Here is a 19,107-nt window from a genome sequence, read left to right as displayed (position 1 = left end):
CGCCACTTCCACCCGCGAATTTCTCGTCGTCCACCACGGCCGCCAGCCCACACTCCCCCTTCTCAATGGCTACAACGGCGATGTCGACGACCGGACACTAGACATTATCCCCTTGGACCACCGGGCACGGCTCGTCGCCGCCGACCAGCTGCAACCTATCGCGCGACTCGACCACAGGCACCCCCTGCAATCATGCGACGGCCTCCTCCTCCTCTGCACCAACGGTACCGACATTAGCAACGGTGGTGCCGACATTAAGAGGCAGTATTCAATCTGCAACCCGGCAACTCGTCAGTATGCTCCTCTACGGCAGATTGCTGACTTCATAGTCGTAGCAATGTACCCTCACGGCCATACTGGCGAGTACCGACTACTGTTGTACCCGGGCAGGTTGATGAATGGTAATCTGGCTCCTGGCCTTCATGATGGCTTCTATGTCTTCACACTGGGCTCCTGCCAACCACCAAGGCACATCGGGTGGCCGGAGGCTAAGGAAGTGATGCTTGAAAGAAATGTGCTATTCCGTGGCAACCTGCATTGGTACATGGAAGTACTTGAGAGCAGCAAAGCGGGCATGATATTGGTGTTCGACACCACGGAAGAATCATTCACGGAGATGCGTGCTGCTCCGATTGATCGCGGCGACGCTGACCTGTTTGAAATGGATGGCATGCTCATCCTCGCAAAGTTTAACAATGCAGCGGAAGCCATTGATATCTGGGTCTTGCAGGACTACGAAAGGGAGATCTGGACCTGCAAGTGCCAAATTCGATTGCCCGCTGAAGATATCAGGGCGCAGTTTCAAGAAGTCCACCGTAATTGGGATGTACAGGTGACGTCTTCGGATGAAGCTGTGATCATCCTAGTCCTGTATGGCCTCTATAGGATACTTCAGATCGACATTGATGGCAAGTTGGTTGCCACTTTCCATCGCGAAGGCCTTTGTCGTGGTTTACTCCGTCTCAAACAATCTCTTGTTCCGCATACCTTCTTTCCTGCACTAGAGGGTTATGTTGTGAATAGTTTGCCTTTCATGTGAACTTGTAAAGGCTGCTTAGTGAGCTTCTTCTCCTCAACATCCAAGATGCTATCCTCATGAGTTGTAGTATGTATAAATTGGACCCGCTATGGCCACACTGGCTTATTTCTTGGTGCTTATAAAGTTCACTGTTTCATAGTTGCATGAAATATGTGCTTGCCTGTTACTATCAGTTCACAATCTGCCTGCCACATGTCTTTATTTCATACGGTCCATAGAACTTGCAAGTTAGCCTACGAAAGGGCGATTTAACCATAGTGTTTGAGGCTTTGAGCACAAGGCTGAAGCACCGAAAGAATCTTACAGTTAGGTTCTTATCTTGATCAGTGGTGAATCAATCCTAGTAATCCCCTCACTTCAGTTAAACACTAGAAGGCATCGCGTGTGTTGTTTTAATTTTGGCAGCACCACATTTTTGTTGTTGATTATCATTAGTGGATGTTTCAAATACCGTAGAACATTGATTTTTTTTGCACTACTATAGTTCAGATGCTCCCATAGTAACGGACCAATGTAACCCTATATTAGTAATTGCCAAACGCATAATGGTATGAAGGTAAAATCATTGCTTGTAACTACAAATTGGATTAAACCCCACAAGGACTTTGTTAGGGTCTATGTATATGCTTCTTTTGCTGAGTACACCTTAATAGGTACTACAGGAGGAGTTATCCATGACAACAAAGGCCAGTTCATCATTGCTTGCAACAACAAACTGGATCATGCGTTTGATGTGCTGTCAGCAGAATCACATGCGATGAAGTAAGGCCTCAAACTTGCTCAATCTATCGGATGCAATAGAATTAGTCTATATTCAAATTGCATGGAAGTGGTGAGATGGCGAAGAATGGAGCGGTAAGTCATGGAAGTTCGAAGAATAAAAAACTTAACTGCCGATCTATCGGAATTTTGATCCTAGTGTTGCCGCCTAAGCGCCCGCAATTGTACTTGCCCTTAGTCTGTAATCACTTCTACCATTCGAGAGAGTGGGGTGGGGCGGTAGCGGATGAACTGGACAAGCCCTGGATTTTGACATGATGTATACTGAAATTTGGCATGATATGTGCTAATATATCTCACTTTTGGACAGCATCTAGAAACATAATTTTCATTTATCAAGACAAAAGATCGCGAATTAGAAGTATGTCTAGAAACACAATTTTCATTTATCAAGACAAAAGATCGTGAATTAGAAGTATGTTCAGAAGGGTGGGTGTACAAAACTATTTCCGTATATATAGAAGACAAAAGATCACATTTTTGACACGCTACAAGTTCATATAAGACACATTAAATGTGTTTTTCGCACTGCAGTTTCACGTACATGCCGAAAAGTAAACCGAACTACAACTCAAAGGCACAATTTCTTCTTGTTGCGAGTGCTTTTTTTGCCGGGCTATCTTGCTGCCATGCCTCCAGTGTTCTTTGCTGGGCTATCAAGAGAAGCTGATCCCATTGCAGAAGCATCAGCATTTTTAGATCGTGGTGATTTTCTCAAACGTACTACATGTGCAAAGGACAGTGAGAAGAACAAACATAGTCATACCTTGCAGAACAAGCGACTATAGACAGGTCCAGGTTCCTGCTCTGGTTCTCCATACGCTTCTTCTCCAAATGCTGGGTCAACACAACAGACTCTTTGCAGATCCTTTGTATGCGACCACAACCACCACAACGCCTGCACTTTCTCAGCGGTGCTTTCTCGCGAAGGGTCGCCGGAGAGCTTGGGCTCAAATGGCGGACGGAGAGCGTCGGCGAGAGAAGCTCGAGCGGCAAAGTGCGCAAAGAGCGATGGAAGAGGAAGTGAAGAGCGTGGGGGGCAATGAGGAACCGCCGCACCCTTAAATAGGGAAGAGATTCATGGGCTGGAAACCGTCAGGCCCATGGCGCTTCGCATCGTGGGCCGCCACGCGGCACAGCGATACACGCGCCACAGGAGGAGGCCACATGCAGGACCACAAGGGTCGCGAGTGGCGCATTGATTACGCGGGAAAGCCGAAGGATGTGACGCCTGACACTGGCTCGTCAGGCACAATGCGCATGTCTCTGACAGGCACAAGTTTCAGGATATTTCTCGACCTCGTTGAGGTGAGCTTTAAAGACAAAGAAGACGGCAAAAAGAAGCCGGAGATGTTCATTGAAGATAGTTTGAAAGAGTAAGGTCGGCAAGATGCCGGATGTGTTTAAACGGAAACCGGAAGGATTAATCCGGTACGTTTTAAGAAGGAACCTGGCATGGCTTGTCTCAAAGATTCAGCCAAGCTATACCAGCTTCGGAGACTAATGTTGGGGGGATGGCCCCCGGTAGGCCAAGACTATGGCAAACTCGCCATGTTTGGGCAATGCTAAACCGGGTCACAGAGTGATCCGGTATCTTTTAAGTTCGGTTAACCAAGTGTGGTGCAAACCGGTATCCCCAGAGGGGCATACCGGAGTGCCAATTCTAAGAGGCCACACGGCTAAGTCAGAAGATACCGGAACAAGATACCGGTGTACCGGAACCAGGGGTCACTGTAGCCTGTCGGCAATCTGGTCAAAGATTCCCTCGGGAGCAAGAGGACAAGGATGAGCGAAGCAAATCAGCTATAAACGAAGCCCTGACGCCAAAGCAAGATGAAGCCACTAAAGATACCGGCGGAGGTCACAACTCCTTGATTAAAGTCATAACCGGTGCTAATAGGGCTAAAATGACTTTGTAAAGTAGTTTGTCTAGTCAAAGATGCCATTAGGGTTTCTTCCCATGTAAGCCACCCTCTCCCCTATATAAGGAGAGGGGGCACACCCCTGCGCTAGAGGCTGAGGTTTAATTCATTAGAGCACCGCTTGTAAGAGAACGTGTACTGTACATCTTCTACCTCTGGCCAAGGGCCAAGTTAAGGAATACATACCGGTTTCTTCCCAAACCCTTTCTCCCTGTTAACAAAACCCTCACCCAAATCCTCTAGCGCACGTTCGGCCCCAACTTAAGCCATCCTATAGCATTCGCCTATTCACCACGACGACATAGAGGCTCATATACTATTATTTTTCTTATATAAATTGTTTTTTACGTGCTAATTTGTGTAGGTTACACCGATTAATAGTCGAACGATTAAATCAGTTAATTGTCCGAATTTTGATTATTCGCTACTCCCAAGCCGACCGAGCAGTTAACGATTACCAATTTTCTTACCATTGGTTCTAGACATGAAGACTCCCATTGAACTTCCCCTTAATGAAGAAACCCGATTATACCTTTTTCAAGGTGTTTGGGTGTGCTTGCTGGCCGCACTTACGCCCCTACAACAATAGTAAGTTGGAATCTAGGTCCAAAAAATGTGTTTTTCTTGGCTATAGTTCCCTTCATAAAGGTTATAAATGTCTTCATGTTCCCACTAATCGTGTCTACATATCCTAGGATGTCGTGTTTTATGAGCATGTTTTTCCATTTGCCAACCTTCATGTGTTCACTACTTAACCACTACCTATGCATTCATCTACTATTGCCTCTAACCAATTTGATGATGTTGCATACTCTCCTATATTATTGCCTAACCATGGTGCAGGCACATGACATAGGGCTCGTTTGGAGATACTAGATGCACCGGCATCCTCCTTTCTAACACCAGCAGACGCGCACGTCGATCGTGCCACCCCCCTGCATGGCTTCGGTGACTGTGCCTATGCATGCCAGGACGAGCCGGCCGCCGCGCCTGGGCCACCTTCTCCGCGCGTGTCTCGTCGCCTGCTGCGCCTAGGCCGGCCTCCCTACGCGCCCGGCCCGCCATGCCTATACGACAATCATCGCTCACTTCTCCTGGGTCGGCCCACTCATCGCCCAGCCCAGGGTCGCCCCAGGCGGCATCTAGTCCAGCGACGCCCTCGGTGGCCTCCAGCTCCGCCTCGCCCCCGCCGTCTGGCGACGCTGCGTCGCCCAGCTCTGCCTCGCTTCGCTGATGCCCAGCCCCTCGCCGGCTGGGCCCTCTTCGTCGCCGTCGCCCAGTCCCCCGCCAGCCTCGACCTTGAAGGCTCTTGTTGTCCTGCGCCCACATACGCGGAGCCGTAGCGACGTATTTTTTTCGCCTGAAGGAGCGTACTGACGGTACTGTGGCTTGGTATGCTACATGTATGTCAGCTTCCCTTGCGGATCCGTCCTCTGAGCCACGCACGTACCAGGCTGCTATGATTATTCCTCATTGGAGAGAGGCCATGGAGCAGGAGTATTACTCGAAATGAGACGTGGACTACCTCGGGTCAACGTTATTGATTCTAAAAGGGTTTTGAAGGTGAAGAAATATTCTGATGGGTTTATTGAGCTCTACAAAGCACGTCTTGTTGCTAGAGGATTCCAACAACGCTATGGTCTTGATTACGAAGACACCTTCGGTCAAGTGGTCAAGCCTACAACTATCAGGATTCTTCTTTCTCTTGCAGTTTCTTGAGATTGGTCTCTTCATCAGCTTGATGTGCAAAATATCTTTCTACATGGCTTATTGGAGGAGGAGGTTTATATGCGGCAACCTATTGGTTTTTCTAATCCCGATTGTCCTGATTATATATGTCATCTCACTAAAGCACTCTATGGTCTGAGGCAACCTCCTCGTGCATGGCATGCACGTCTTGCAACATCCCTTCGTGCTCATGGTTTTGCACCGTCCATTGCCGATTCATCATTATTTATTTTACAGAAGCCTGATGTTACTATGTACTCACTGGTCTATGTAGATGATATTATTCTGCTCAATTTGTCTTAGTCAGCTGCTGATGCTCTTGTTCGTGCTCTTGGTGCTGATTTTTGGTGTTAAAGACCTTGGGAAACTTCACTAGTTTCTTGGTGTGGAGGTCGCTTCTCATGCTGATGGTCTTGTTATGACGCAGAAGTACTCCTTGGACTTGCTGCAGCGGGCTGGGATGCTTACTCCCTCCGTCCACAAATAAGTGTACTTGCGGGGTTTTCAAGATAAATTTTGAAGTGGAGTGAAAAATGCATAGGAAAGATGCATCTCTCCTCTTTAATTATTTCACCTCCAATGAGCTAAGTGTTTGTAGAAAATAAGGAGATCATGTGGTCAATATTATTGGGTTTAATTTCCGTGCAATGAGAGAGAAGCAATTAAAGCGCATTGGAAAGATAGAAATACACTCTTTTGTAGAAAAAGTTTAGAGCTAGATGTCCACTTATTTGTGGATGGAGGGAGTAAGTGTAAGACGACTACCACGCCTATGTCTACCACTAACAAAATCACTGCAGTTGATGGTGAGCTCCTGTCCTCTGTGGATGCTACAGAGTATTGGAGTATTGTTGGTGGCCTCCAGTATTTGACGACCACGAGACCAGATATTTCATATGCTGTCAACAGAGTTTGTTAGTATCTTCAGGAGCCTCGCGATACTCATTGGTATGTTGTTAAATATCTTGCACGATGTACGACTCACAGTGTCCCATGGGATGCACCTTCGGCCGAACGAACCCCTCTAGGGTCCTCTCGACGTATTCTGATGCGGACTGGACTAGTAGTTCGGATGACAGGCGATCCACGGGGAGCTATGTTGTGTTATTTGGCTCCATCTTGATCGCTTGGAGCGCTCGAAAACTGGCTAGTAGTGAAGCTGAATATAAGGCTGTGGCCAATGCCACTAAGCTCATCTAGGTATAGTCTTTGCTTCAGGAATTTGGGATTTTCCAACCGCTGACATAGGCATCCCCAATGGAACTGCCAAAGAAGGTACCCGAGGTTTACTGGAGGTCCACGAGTCAAAGAATATGAAGCCTGGAGGCCCAATTAGTATTAAGGAAAGATAGAATTGTATTAGGAAGATCGACTTGTAATTATTACGGGACGGGTCAGAAACCCTCCCGGACTCTGTAACTTGTGTATTACGAATCCCTCGGCTCCGCCTCCTATATAAGGGGGAGTCGAGGGACAAAGAAAGGATCGACTCATTGTTTCACGCAACCCTAGTTTCATAATCGTTGAGCACTTTTCGGCTGAAACCCTCGAGATCTACTTGCCCTCTACTTCCAACTAAACCCTAGTGTACAACTTGTAGGCATTGATAAGTTAATCCCTTGTCAATTGGCGCCGTTTGTGGGAATTAGAGGTGACAAGGAGCTGATCTCGATGGCACGTTCAAGATCATCGACTTCTTCGGTAGCAAGCAACGCGATGGATAGAGGTAAACAGATCGAAACTGATCTAGTCGATTTTGTTCCTTACCCGCCCTCCCGTTTGGATGCATATGCGTATCTGGAGGAGCCTATGGAGATGACGTTTGGGAAGTTCCACTTCCGCGTCAAAAAGGAAGGATCGTATCGTCTCGAAATTCCGATCTCGTCGGGATTATCAGAGATCGATTCCAAATTTTCGGACTCCACGTCATCGACCGAGATGGGCGACGAGGAGATCTCGCCGCCACGCTTCATCAACACTGCGGCAAGCGAAAAACTCACCAAGATCTTCAGCGACATGTCCTTCGAGTCATCTGCGGACTCCGATATAAGCGGTGATTCGAGCAATATCGACAGCTTCAACTTCATTGACAGATCCAATATTGTGGGGGAGGTCTTCACCGATTCACGTGATGGTGTCACCAATCTCGACAAAGTTCAAAATACAAAATACCATCAAATCTATGCAATCGGAGAAACAAGTCGTGCACAAGAGGAGACATCAGAGAACTTCGAAGACGTGGGAAACCCGTACGTTGATCCCGCAGATCTCACGCGAGGTTTGGGGACCAAATATATCGGGCCTGGAACACGAGAGATGGTACAGTTCCCGCAGGCAGTATGGGACAGAGTTGCAAGAGCCATGGATGGTACAGAGCCAATGACCATAGCGGCGACACCTGAAGAGTCACAAGCTTATCAATATAGACTCGCGCGTACTAGACGAGAACTTGAAAAACAGAAAATTGAGCTAGACAGGAGACAAGCCGCAGCCTCTGCGTCAAGCAGGCGAAGGGCGGACTTGAGTCGACAATCAGGTACTTCGGGAGAAAGCCACAGAACAGCTCGTAACAGAGCAAGATCTCAACTGCAGAACATACCTGAGGCTGAAAGAGAAAATCTAGTTCAAAACCTCGACATGTCCTTCATGTCCATAGACACAAGGGGGAACATTATTCCCAAAACGCCAGAAGCTGGGTACATGGCAACGCAAGCTTTTATACTCGCATCCAGGCCACCTCCTGGGGACGCAAGGGAACGACTGTACAACATGGCCATGGCAGGAGTTGGAGTGATGGGCACGACATTCGCAGTCACGCCTCCCGAAGGATCAGCAAGGCAAAATAGTCCACGACCCACGGCAGTAGTGCAAGATCCTGCAAGAACGAGTGGGGCAAGAGATGCAACTACTCAGGCAAGGGTGGACAGAGCATGACAAGATAGAAGGGAACGCAGGCACTCACCAGAGGTCAATGAAGAAGATATGTGTGGGCTCCCATGTTACACAAGACGAGTCCGCAAAACTCGAGTTCCATCAGGGTTTAAACTACCCGATAACTACAAAAAAATTCGACGGCCTACAAGATCCCGAGGATTGGTTAGTTGATTATCTCGAGACGGTGAAGCTAATGGGCGGAACTAGAGCGACAGCCATGCAGAGCATTCAAGTACATTTGAGTGGAGCCGCACGATCATGGATAAAGAAGCTGCCTCCAGGTTCCATCGACAGCTGGGACAGTTTTGAGGATATATTCGTCAAGAATTTCCGATCCAGCTGCAAAAAACCCGCATCTCTAGAGGAGTTAAGGTCTTGTAGACAAAAACACGATGAATCAATGAGAAAGTACATACAGAGGTGGAACATCATCAAAAACTAGGCAGAAAACATATCTGACGAGAGAGCAATAGATGCGTTCGTGGCTGGAATTCGACGGGGGGATTTTGTCGAAGACTTGGGGAGAACAAACCCAAAGACAGTATCAACATTAATGGAGATAGCAAATAGGTGGGCAGATGGAGAAGATGTTGTTCACAACAAACGGCATAGGTCACCTGAAGAGGACCGCAGTCGAAATTTTCAAAACAGGCGATGATTTCCTCGGCAGTTCTCAAATTACGACGCCCCTAGCCAAATATCGGCTGGTTTTCGAGGAAGCAATGGACGAAACAATCGAGATGATCACCAGAGGAGCGGTGAGCAACGCAGCGACTACAAGGATGATTCTCGACAAATAGTAGACCAAGGTTTCAGAGACCGTACGTCTGACCCGAGGACCTCTTAAACGGACCATGCCAAATGCACTTTTACCTCAACATCAATGGAAGAAGGTAATCTGGACATCTGCAGAAGGACTGTCGAAATTTTTAAGCAATGATGAAGTATGCAGGGCACGCAAATACGCAAGCAATGAATAGAAACCCCCAAGGGCCAAGAAGTGAGATCCACCTTCCGCCTCCTCCCGCAGTTACAGACGCAAATCGACATCAGTTACAAATAGCGGCAGCTCCAAAGTCCAAACCCACCTCCGTATGTCGACACCAATGGCCCGGTTTCGATGATTCAAAAAGGCAGGACATCCAACAGAGCTCAGAAAGTAATCTCGCGACAAGTGTTAATGGCAGAAAAAATGCCTCCAACAACAATTGAGTACCTAGATTGGTCGGGGCAGGACATTGGCTTCACCATAGCAGACCACCCGTAGCAAGTTCCTCGACTAGGGCAATCAGCATTGATTTTGCCAGCAGTGATCACAGGTTTCGCTGTTTCACGCGTATTTATAGATGGAGGCAGCAGTTTAAATCTTATGTACGCGGATACATTGAGAAAGATGAATATCTCCTTAGCAAATCTGAAGCCGACTGACACACGCTTCCATGGGATCACACCAGACAAGCCGAGTTATCCGCTGGGAAAGATCAATCTCGATGTTCAGTTTGGAACCCGAGAAAATTACAGAATTGAAAGGCTGGAATTTGAGGTTGTCGACTTCCCATCACAATACCACGCCTTGTTGGGACGACCAGCCTACGCCAGGTTTATGGCGGTACCACATTACACATACTTATTGTGGAGGATCCCTGGACCCAAGGGACCAATTACAGTAAAAGGCAGTTTCGCACTGGCTGATAAATGCGACAGGGACTTTCATCGATTGTCGGAAACCTTCAGGATACAAGCAGAGTATATGTTATCAAGGCTCACAACTGATTATGATGTGTTGCCAGACGTGGGCAGGCCGCTTAAGGAACCAACCTTCAGTACCACCAAGGACTCTAAGGAAGTACAGATCCACCCAACAGATCTAAAGAAAACGACATCCATCGCAGCAAATATGGATCTCGCATAGGAAAGCGCACTCGTCGAGTTCCTCCGTGAGCGCTGGGAAATTTTTGCATGGTGTCCAGATGACATGCCAGGAGTACCCAGGGAACTTGCCGAGCACCACCTTCACCTGGATCCAGTTGCAAGGCCAATAAAACAACCTTTGCGGCGTTTTTCGGAACCAAACCGCAAAGCTATGCTGTCAGAAATCAATAGACTCAGAGAGGCTGGCTTTATCAAAGAGCTACATACTGAGGCCACGTGGGTAGCTAATCCCGTCCTGGTCCCGAAGAAAAACACGAAAGTCCTTCGCTTGTTCGTCGACTTTACGTGTCTCAATAAATATTGTCCAAAGGATCACTTTCCCCTCCCAAGGATCGATCAAATCATCGACTCCACGGCAGGTTGTGAATGTATTTCCTTCCTAGATGCATACTCTGGTCATAACCAGATCAGACTAAAAGAAGATGACGAGGTAAAAACAGCTTTTATAACACCTTATGGCGTGTTCTGCTACAGAACAATGCCTTTTGGTTTGAAAAACGCGGGAGCAACATATCAGCGGATGATGCAGAAATGTCTTGCAACACAGATTGGCAAAAATGTACAAGTATACATCGACGATGTCGTCATAACGACAAAAAAGGAGTCAACTCTAATCGAGGATCTGAAGGAAACCTTCGATAATCTTGATAACTTCTGCCTCAAGTTAAACCCGACAAAGTGCTCTTTCGGCGTCCCTGCGGGAGAACTTCTCGGGTTCTTAGTCTCAGCAAGAGGAATCGAGGCTAACCTAGAGAAAATCCAAGCTATCGTAACAATGCGGAAGCCAACAAAGTTAAAAGAAATACAACAGTTGACTGGGCGAGTCGCAGCTCTCAGTAGATTCGTCGCCAGGCTAGGAGAAAAGGCATTGCCATTTTACGCTTTAATCAAACAAGGCGACAAATTTTAGTGGAACGAGGAAGCAGACAGAGCTTTCGAGGATCTCAAGTGCACAATCTTGACACCACCAATCTTGGTGGCACCTAAGGAGAAGGAACCTCTATTATTATATATAGCGGCCACGCCTCAGGTGGTCAGCACAGTGCTTGTGGTCGAAAGAGAAGAAGAAGGAAAACTCCACGGAGTGCAGTGGCCGGTATACTTCGTCAGCGAAGTTTTATCGCCTCCAAAACAGAGGTACCCGCAGTATCAGAAGTTGGCGTATGGAGTATTCACAACGGCAAGAAAGTTACGACACTATTTCTCGGCACACCCGATAATAGTGGTCAATGAAGCACCTTTATCCAATATACTAAACAATCCAGAAGCCACGGGTCGTGTCTCCCTTTGGGGAATAGAACTTTCCCCTCGGGGCATCACATACGAGAAAAGAAAAGCAATAAAGTCGCAGATTTTGCCAGACTTCATCGCAGAGTGGATGGAGCTACAAAACACGGGACCTCCAGATTTGTCGAGGACCTGGACTATGAATTTCGACGGTTCTAAGAGATTAGAAGGAGCAGGAGTAGGTGTGATATTAGTATCACCCCAGGGAGACAAGATGAAATACGTGTTTCGGATGACGTTTCCAAACGCATCCAATAACGAAGCAGAGTATGAAGCACTCATACACGTGATGAAGATGGCTAAAGCGTGTGGAGCAACCCGACTAAAAATCTTTGGCGACTCGCAGCTGGTATCTCAACAATTGATGAACCAATGCGATGCGGTCAATGATAGCATGATAGCATATAAAGAGGTATACAACGAGCTCGAGAGGTTGCTCGATGGATGCGAAGTAAATCACATCAGCAGGCTGAGCAATGATGAGGCCGATGTTCTTTCAAACATCGGGTCGTAGTGTCTCGCAATTCCACCTGGCGTGTTTTGGGAGGAGATAGCTGAAAGATCAACTAAGCCGAAGAAGCAGCATAAGAAGGAGAATGATAAGAAATCTTCAGGGGCTAAAGTAACACCAGCAGAAGAAGAGGAGGAACCAGACGTAATAATGATGGTACAAGTTCCTTGGATGCAGGCATACATAGCATACATTTTAAGGAAAGAAATACCCGACGATCCAGTTGAAGCAAGGCGAGTCATCAAACGTTCTAAAGCTTTTTCGGTGGTCAAAGGGGAGCTATACAAAAGAAGTATTTCGGGAGTGTTACAAAGGTGCGTCACACCCAAAGAAGGAAGGCTAATTTTGAAGGATGTACACGAAGGAATATGCGGACATCACGCAAGCAGTCGATCTATAGCAGCCAAGGTTTTCAGAGCAGGGTTTTATTGGCTAACAACAATCGAGGATGCAAAGGACATAGTACGCACCTATGATGCGTGCCAAAGGTTTGCCGCAAAACCGCACTCCCCAGCAGCAGAGTTGATGCCAATACCATTGTAATGGCCCTTTGCTCAATGGGGCCTCGATATGGTGGGAAAATTGCACAAGGCTTCGCCAGGAGGATACGAGTATATGCTCGTAGCTGTCGATAAGTTCACAAAATGGATAGAAGCAAAGCCGATAAATTCACCAGATGCGGCATCTGCAATTAAGTTCGTGAAAAGCATCGTCTTTCGGTTTGGAGTTCCTCATAGTATAGTCACAGACAACGACAACAATTTTACATCCAAGGAATTCAAAGCTTATTGTGCAGAGGTAGGCATCAAACTACACTTTGCATCAGTTGCTCACCCGCAAACCAATGGGCAAGTCGAGAAAGCAAACGGTATCATCTGCAACGGCATGAAGAAACGTCTGCTCACACCATTGGAAAAAGCCAGACACACATGGCCAGAAGAGTTGCCCAACGTTTTATGGAGTATCCGAACAACACCAAATAAAGCGACACAGGAAACACCGTTTTTTCTGGTTCATGGAGCTGAGGCAGTTTTACCAATAGAAATAGAGCACGATTCTCCGAGAGTGGCGGAGTATGACGAAGAAACTTCATGAAAGGCATTAGAGGATGATGTCGACGCACTCGATGAAGCTCGAGACGAAGTATTATCACGAGTTACCAAGTACCAGCAAGATCTGAAAAATTACCACAGCCGATGTTTGCGACCAAGATCTTTCCAGGTGGGCGACTTAGTTCTTCGGCTCATGCAAACTAGCCATGAGAAACTCGAGTCGCCGTGGGTTGGCCCATACATCGTCACAGAAGTAATTGATGGAGGAGCATACAAAATAAAGAACAAGAAGACAGGAGTCACCGAGCCAAATCCCTGGAACATGGCGCAACTTAGGCGTTTTTACGCTTGAAGTCGACATATAGTCCTCTCTGTAAACATACAATGTACTGCAACGCCCGCGAGTTTTCAGACGCACTCTTTTCCTTTCAGGGCACCGAGTGGGGTTGAAAGGTTTTTAATGAGGCGGGCTCGTGGTGCTGCAATATAGTAAAGATATTGGTGATATACATCTTTTTCGTCGACAAGCTCGGGGGCTCATGACCCGCGGCAACAACATATATACGAACTCCCGCAAAATAGCAATTCACCATGGCGTAAAAATAGCTCGAGCACAGACCAACAAAAGGCTCGGGGGCTTTGCAATATAGATCGTATTTACAATATACATAACCTCATCATCAAGAAAAATTCGGCAAGGAAAAGTAAACTATCAGTTGCCAGCTAGTATATCATCTATGTTCACCCTTTCATTGTTTGCAGCGCCAGTTCTATGTTCAGCATAGCTACCTCTCACAAAGAACTCGGCATCTAGTCGAAGCAGTTCATCCATCATCTCTTCTGCTATAGGGGTTACAACATCGTTGATCTTGTCGATGTTCTTCCTCCTCCTCGTCAGCTTGGCTTGGCACTTGGAGACAATTTGAGTCATGGCTAATTTCGGATAGCAGACTTGAAGCATAATCATGGAAAATCTTGCTCCAAAGAGATAGTTGAGCCCGCACAAATTCATGGATTCGAGGGGCATCCCGAAACTTATCCATCAACGCAGGAATAGTTTCTGGCATTTGGTTGCGCGGAAACGTGGTGTTATAAATTAAAGACAATGTCCTCGTGCATAAGTCGAGAAAATCACGGACTTGACTCGCGCGATCTTGGAATCTGACGATTTGGCGGGTACGTTCAGCTGTAACCCAGAAATTAGAGCCATGCTCCAGGGCAAGCTTGAGGAGTACTTTGGTTTGAGCTTCAACACGCTGATATTCGGCAATAGTATCCAAAAAAGAACCTATTATTTAGCAGAAGCATTAGAGAGGAAGAACAGACGGTAAAAACATAATATGACCAAGTTCAAAGGAGTGTACCCATCATGTCCAAGATGGAGTCGTTCATCAGTTAAAGCATATAATTTTCCCGGGAAGTAGCTTCAGCAGCTTCAGCAACCGCGGTATCCTTCAACGCTAGGGCTTCTTGAACTTGTTGCACATCAAGTTTTTCCCTTTTAGACGATCTTCGAGACTGTTCCATTATCACGAGAGCTTGCTTTTTCATCGACTACAGTTGTTGTCGGAGATCGTCCAAGTCTTCATTTTGTGCAGCACTCGAAGAACCTCCAATAAACTCAACAGCGGATGACCTTTTCGAGTAGGACGCAGCGGCTAAAGCATCCGAGGAATGAGGCATCATGGTATAATTGTCAAAAATCAACTGGAGAAAAAATATTTCGACATCAATAATTTGGCAACATAGCTTTTCATTGATGAGGTCAGATATTTACATGGCTATTACAAAGGAGGGTTGCCGCCAAAGCTACTATGGCGACAACATCAAAAGAAAAACAAAACAAAAGTAGAGACAGGATGGTCTACTTGACCTCCGGCTTCGATGAACTAGGGGCGGAAGTTGGTTTGCATCCGAGGAAGGAGAGGATCTTCTTCGAGTTCGGCTTGGCAGCCTTAATCAAAGACTGCCACCTTTTCGTCTCCATCTTCTTCACATCACCAACTTTTGCCCAGTCAACATCTTGGTGGCTGTCAGCAACCAATGCGATGGTGCCTTCAACACCAATCTCTAAGCCTTCTTGCCGAAGACCCAGCCCAAGATCTTCTTGGGAGTTGAAGCACTTGGCCAGGGCAGCAAAAGTCTCGGGTTCTTCTTTCTTCGCGAAGAAGTAGGGAAAAAGCCGTGACAGACCTGATCTAGCGTCTGCAAGGCCCTGGCGCGCCTCATCTCCATGAATTTCAAGGAGGGAGAGCACGTCGAGAAGGCGATCACCTTCAGGATTTTCTAGATCAAAATCTTGCTGCGTTTTCCCTAATGAAGCAAAAGGAAGCTTGTCAAAAAGCACGCCAGGAAAAACATGATGACCCGAAGAAATAGAAACGGTCCGAGTACTTACTAACAAAACATCGGCTCTGTGACTCCAAGCGAGTGAGGATTTCTTTTTCACGAGCAGACTACTGAGCTATGTTCTCGCTTAAAGAATTTTCCGCGTCATGAAGTCTTTTTGGAAGATCTTCGACAGCGGCAGCATCTGATTCAGCTTTCTTGCGAGCTTTTTCGCTTTGCTCTAAATTAAGAGCAAGAGCATCAGCGTGTTTGTTAGCTTCCGCAAGAGTGTCTAGCAAAGCAAAGGACAGCAAAATGTCACGACAAAAATAAATAAAGGAGAACCTATTCAATGAAAAGAGGCAAGAAAAGGATACCTTCAAGCTTCTTAGCATGGTCACGGTACCCGATGAATTGGGTACCAAGACGGATAAACTCCTTCATTAAAGGCTGAAAGGGAAAATGGAGGAAGAGAGATCAACATAGGAAGCGAAAGTTCGACAGCAACAAACAAAAACCAAAGGAGAGTCGAAAGCGTTGAAAAGTTCGGAACATAAAAAAGGAGAACTTACATCATCCATCGAAGGAGTCGTCGAACCACCAATTAACAGGGTAGGCTCCTTGACTGGCTCGACCCTAGCTCTCTTTGGTGAAGAGGCACGGGGGCTCGCAACTGGAGTTGGATGCTCTATATTTTGCTGAGGAGGCGAGGTCTCATCCGCATCCGGCTGAGCTTCGGAGATAACTAAAGTACGAGACGTACTCGTTCGAGCAGTCGCGTTAATAGGAGGATTTCGTCCTCGTCGCCACTATAACAAATAAGCGACAATATAAGAAACAACACAGACAAAATATCGGGTGCAAAAAACAAAAAAAACGACAGGAACTTACGAGCTGACAAGGGCATCTTCATAAGGGTTGAAAGTTGTCCTTCTTCATTGGGAACAACTTCTTCGGCAGGAGGTGCGCCGGCTTTGGAGGTGCCGAAATCGGCGACTTCGTCCCTTTTTCTTTTGTTCCTTGGAGAAACAGCTGAGGGGAGGGAGTGTGTCGACTCGGTAGCCTCGGATTCAACTTCTCTTTCAGAGGAAGCCGCGGATTTTTGAGAACCCGCGATTTCACTCTCAGGGCGAGAAGTACCCTGGTTGTCGTCGGTGACAACAGCCCGTTCTTCAACTTCCCCACCTTCAGGAAGAGGAGGAAGAGAAGCTAGAACTTGATGATTCTACAAGGACATGATATGTCGACAAGAAGTTACACATGGGATGTCAGAAAAATAGTAGTCGACAAATATTAAAAAATTCGAGGGGACAAAATAGCAGTCGACAAAATTTACCTCGGGGAGGGCGTTGGTGCCACTGTATGGCTCGACACGGCAAGAGGATGGAATGGCATCTTTCTTGCTGAGCGACGAAATTCTTCAGACAAGCTTTTCCAAGTCCTTTACAGAAAGGTCTTTGGAGAGTCGGTCGGCATCTTCCTCGCCAGCGTACATCCAGAGGGGATTTTTTCGAGCTTGCAAAGGCTGCAATCTAATCCTAAGGAAATACGCTGTAATCTGGATACCCGACAATTCCTTGCCACGAGTGAACGGATCGTAGTGAACAAGAGGGGGGGGGGGGGTGAATGGCGCTACGGCAATTTTTAGTCTTTTTCAAGTTTTATGCAACGGAAGGTAAAGGTGTGACTTTTAGCAATGGGGGTGATCCTACAATGAAGCAAGAGCATGTGCAACAAGTAAAGGAATCAACAAGATAAACATAGTGAGGAGCGAGACAACCGGGGGGACGCGAGGCGAGTCGAGGTTTGTTTCCCGCAGTTCCCTCCACTAAAGGAGGTACGTCTGCGTTGAGGAGGTGCTAGTCTCACACAAGAGACTAGGCGGCCACACCACGAAGGAAGGCCTCACCCTCTTCCTCGAGAGAGCTCCACGGAGGTGCTCTCCCTCTTCCACTAAGGCACCGGTCGAGGCGGTGATTCCTTCACAAGGTTGGGGCGAGCTCCACACACACAAGGATGCTCCCAACACGCTATGGAGCTAGTACATCACCAAGCTAGACTCCATAGCTGCTCATCTCCAATGCTCCACCATAGGAACCCATCACCAATGCTCCACCATAGGAACTCCTCCAATGCTCCACCAAGAAACTCTCCAAGGCTCCACCAAAGGAACTCCCCAATGCTCCACCAAAGGAACTCTTCTCCAAGATCCACCAAAGGAACCCTACCACCAAGATCCACTAAGGAATAGCTAGTATTTGTGAAATCTCTCTTGGTAGAACTATAGATCGGGGTCTCCTCCACCTATCCTCAAAATTAGGGCAAGATTGGTTGGAGGGGGAAGGAGATCCTCAAGGATTAAGCTCAGCAACAATGGAGGAGAGAGAAGGGGAAGAGATAAAATCGGGTGGGGAAGAAGGGGCCCTTAAATAGGCTCCTCCAAATCCAACCGTTATGCCCAGTTTTGGCCTAAGCGGTACTACCGCTTTGGAGCAAGCGGTACTACCGCCCTGAGTTCGAAATCCCCCCAGATCTGGTCAAAGGACACAGAGCGGTACTACCGCCCGCGGTACCACTCGTGGTACCGCAATAGGGTCCAGACCTTACTGGATCCAGAGCGGTACCAGGGCGGTACCGGAGCGGTACGACCGTAACGCGTTACGGTACCTCAAGCGGTACCTGGAGCGGTACTACCGCTCGTGAGCGGTACTACCGCCCCAGGTACTGCAGGGGGTACCGCAACTCGTACTGGGGGACAAAACCGGCTCAGAACTCAGAGCGGTACCGAGGGCGGTACCTATAGGGGTAGCGGTACTACCGCTACAGGTACCGGTAGTACCGGCCTGGATAAAACTGGTTTTCTTCCCTTTTTCTCTCCAACTATGTTACCTCGCTAAACACACACAAAACCGGAAAACCTATCAACTACGCTTCAGTCTTCTGATCTTGACGTGTCCGGCGAGGTCACCGTGTACTTGCAAATCTAACAATGATACTCAAGGCACTCGGTGAGATTACTCAAGTGTTGTCATCAAACACACAAAACATGGGGTATGAATTTTTCTCTTACAATCTCCCACTTTTTGGTGTTTGATGACAACACAAGAGTTGACGATAACATATGATATTATGATGAGAACATTAGATTTGCAAAAACTAGACGGAGCTCCCCCTACACATGTGTATATCATGAATATGTATTTGAATACAAATACACATGTTATAGAGACATTACTCCCCCTAGTTTTTATAAACATATGCAACATAGATAGATGACATGTTCAAGAGGCATATGCACAATATGGAGGCAACATAAGATCATATACGGAGATTTGGGTGAAGTTATCATACCATAGCCTTGAGAATACCTAAACTCACAATAGAATGCCTCCATGGGGTTGTTGATGTAGCCAAGAGACAAGATAAGCAACTAGAACCAAATGGCTACAAACAACAAAAGTCTCCATCCACCTAGGAACTTCTCCCCCTTTGGCATCGGAACACCAAAAAGGAGGGCAACGAAACTAGAGAGATGGAGGAAAAAGAACATACAACCAAGCTTGCAAAAATCACGAGAAAACAAGCTTGATTGAG

The sequence above is a fragment of the Lolium rigidum genome, chromosome 3 (assembly GCF_022539505.1).
Source record: "Lolium rigidum isolate FL_2022 chromosome 3, APGP_CSIRO_Lrig_0.1, whole genome shotgun sequence".
NCBI classification, from domain to species: Eukaryota; Viridiplantae; Streptophyta; class Magnoliopsida; order Poales; family Poaceae; genus Lolium; species Lolium rigidum.
Note: the sequence above shows the minus strand (reverse complement) of the source record.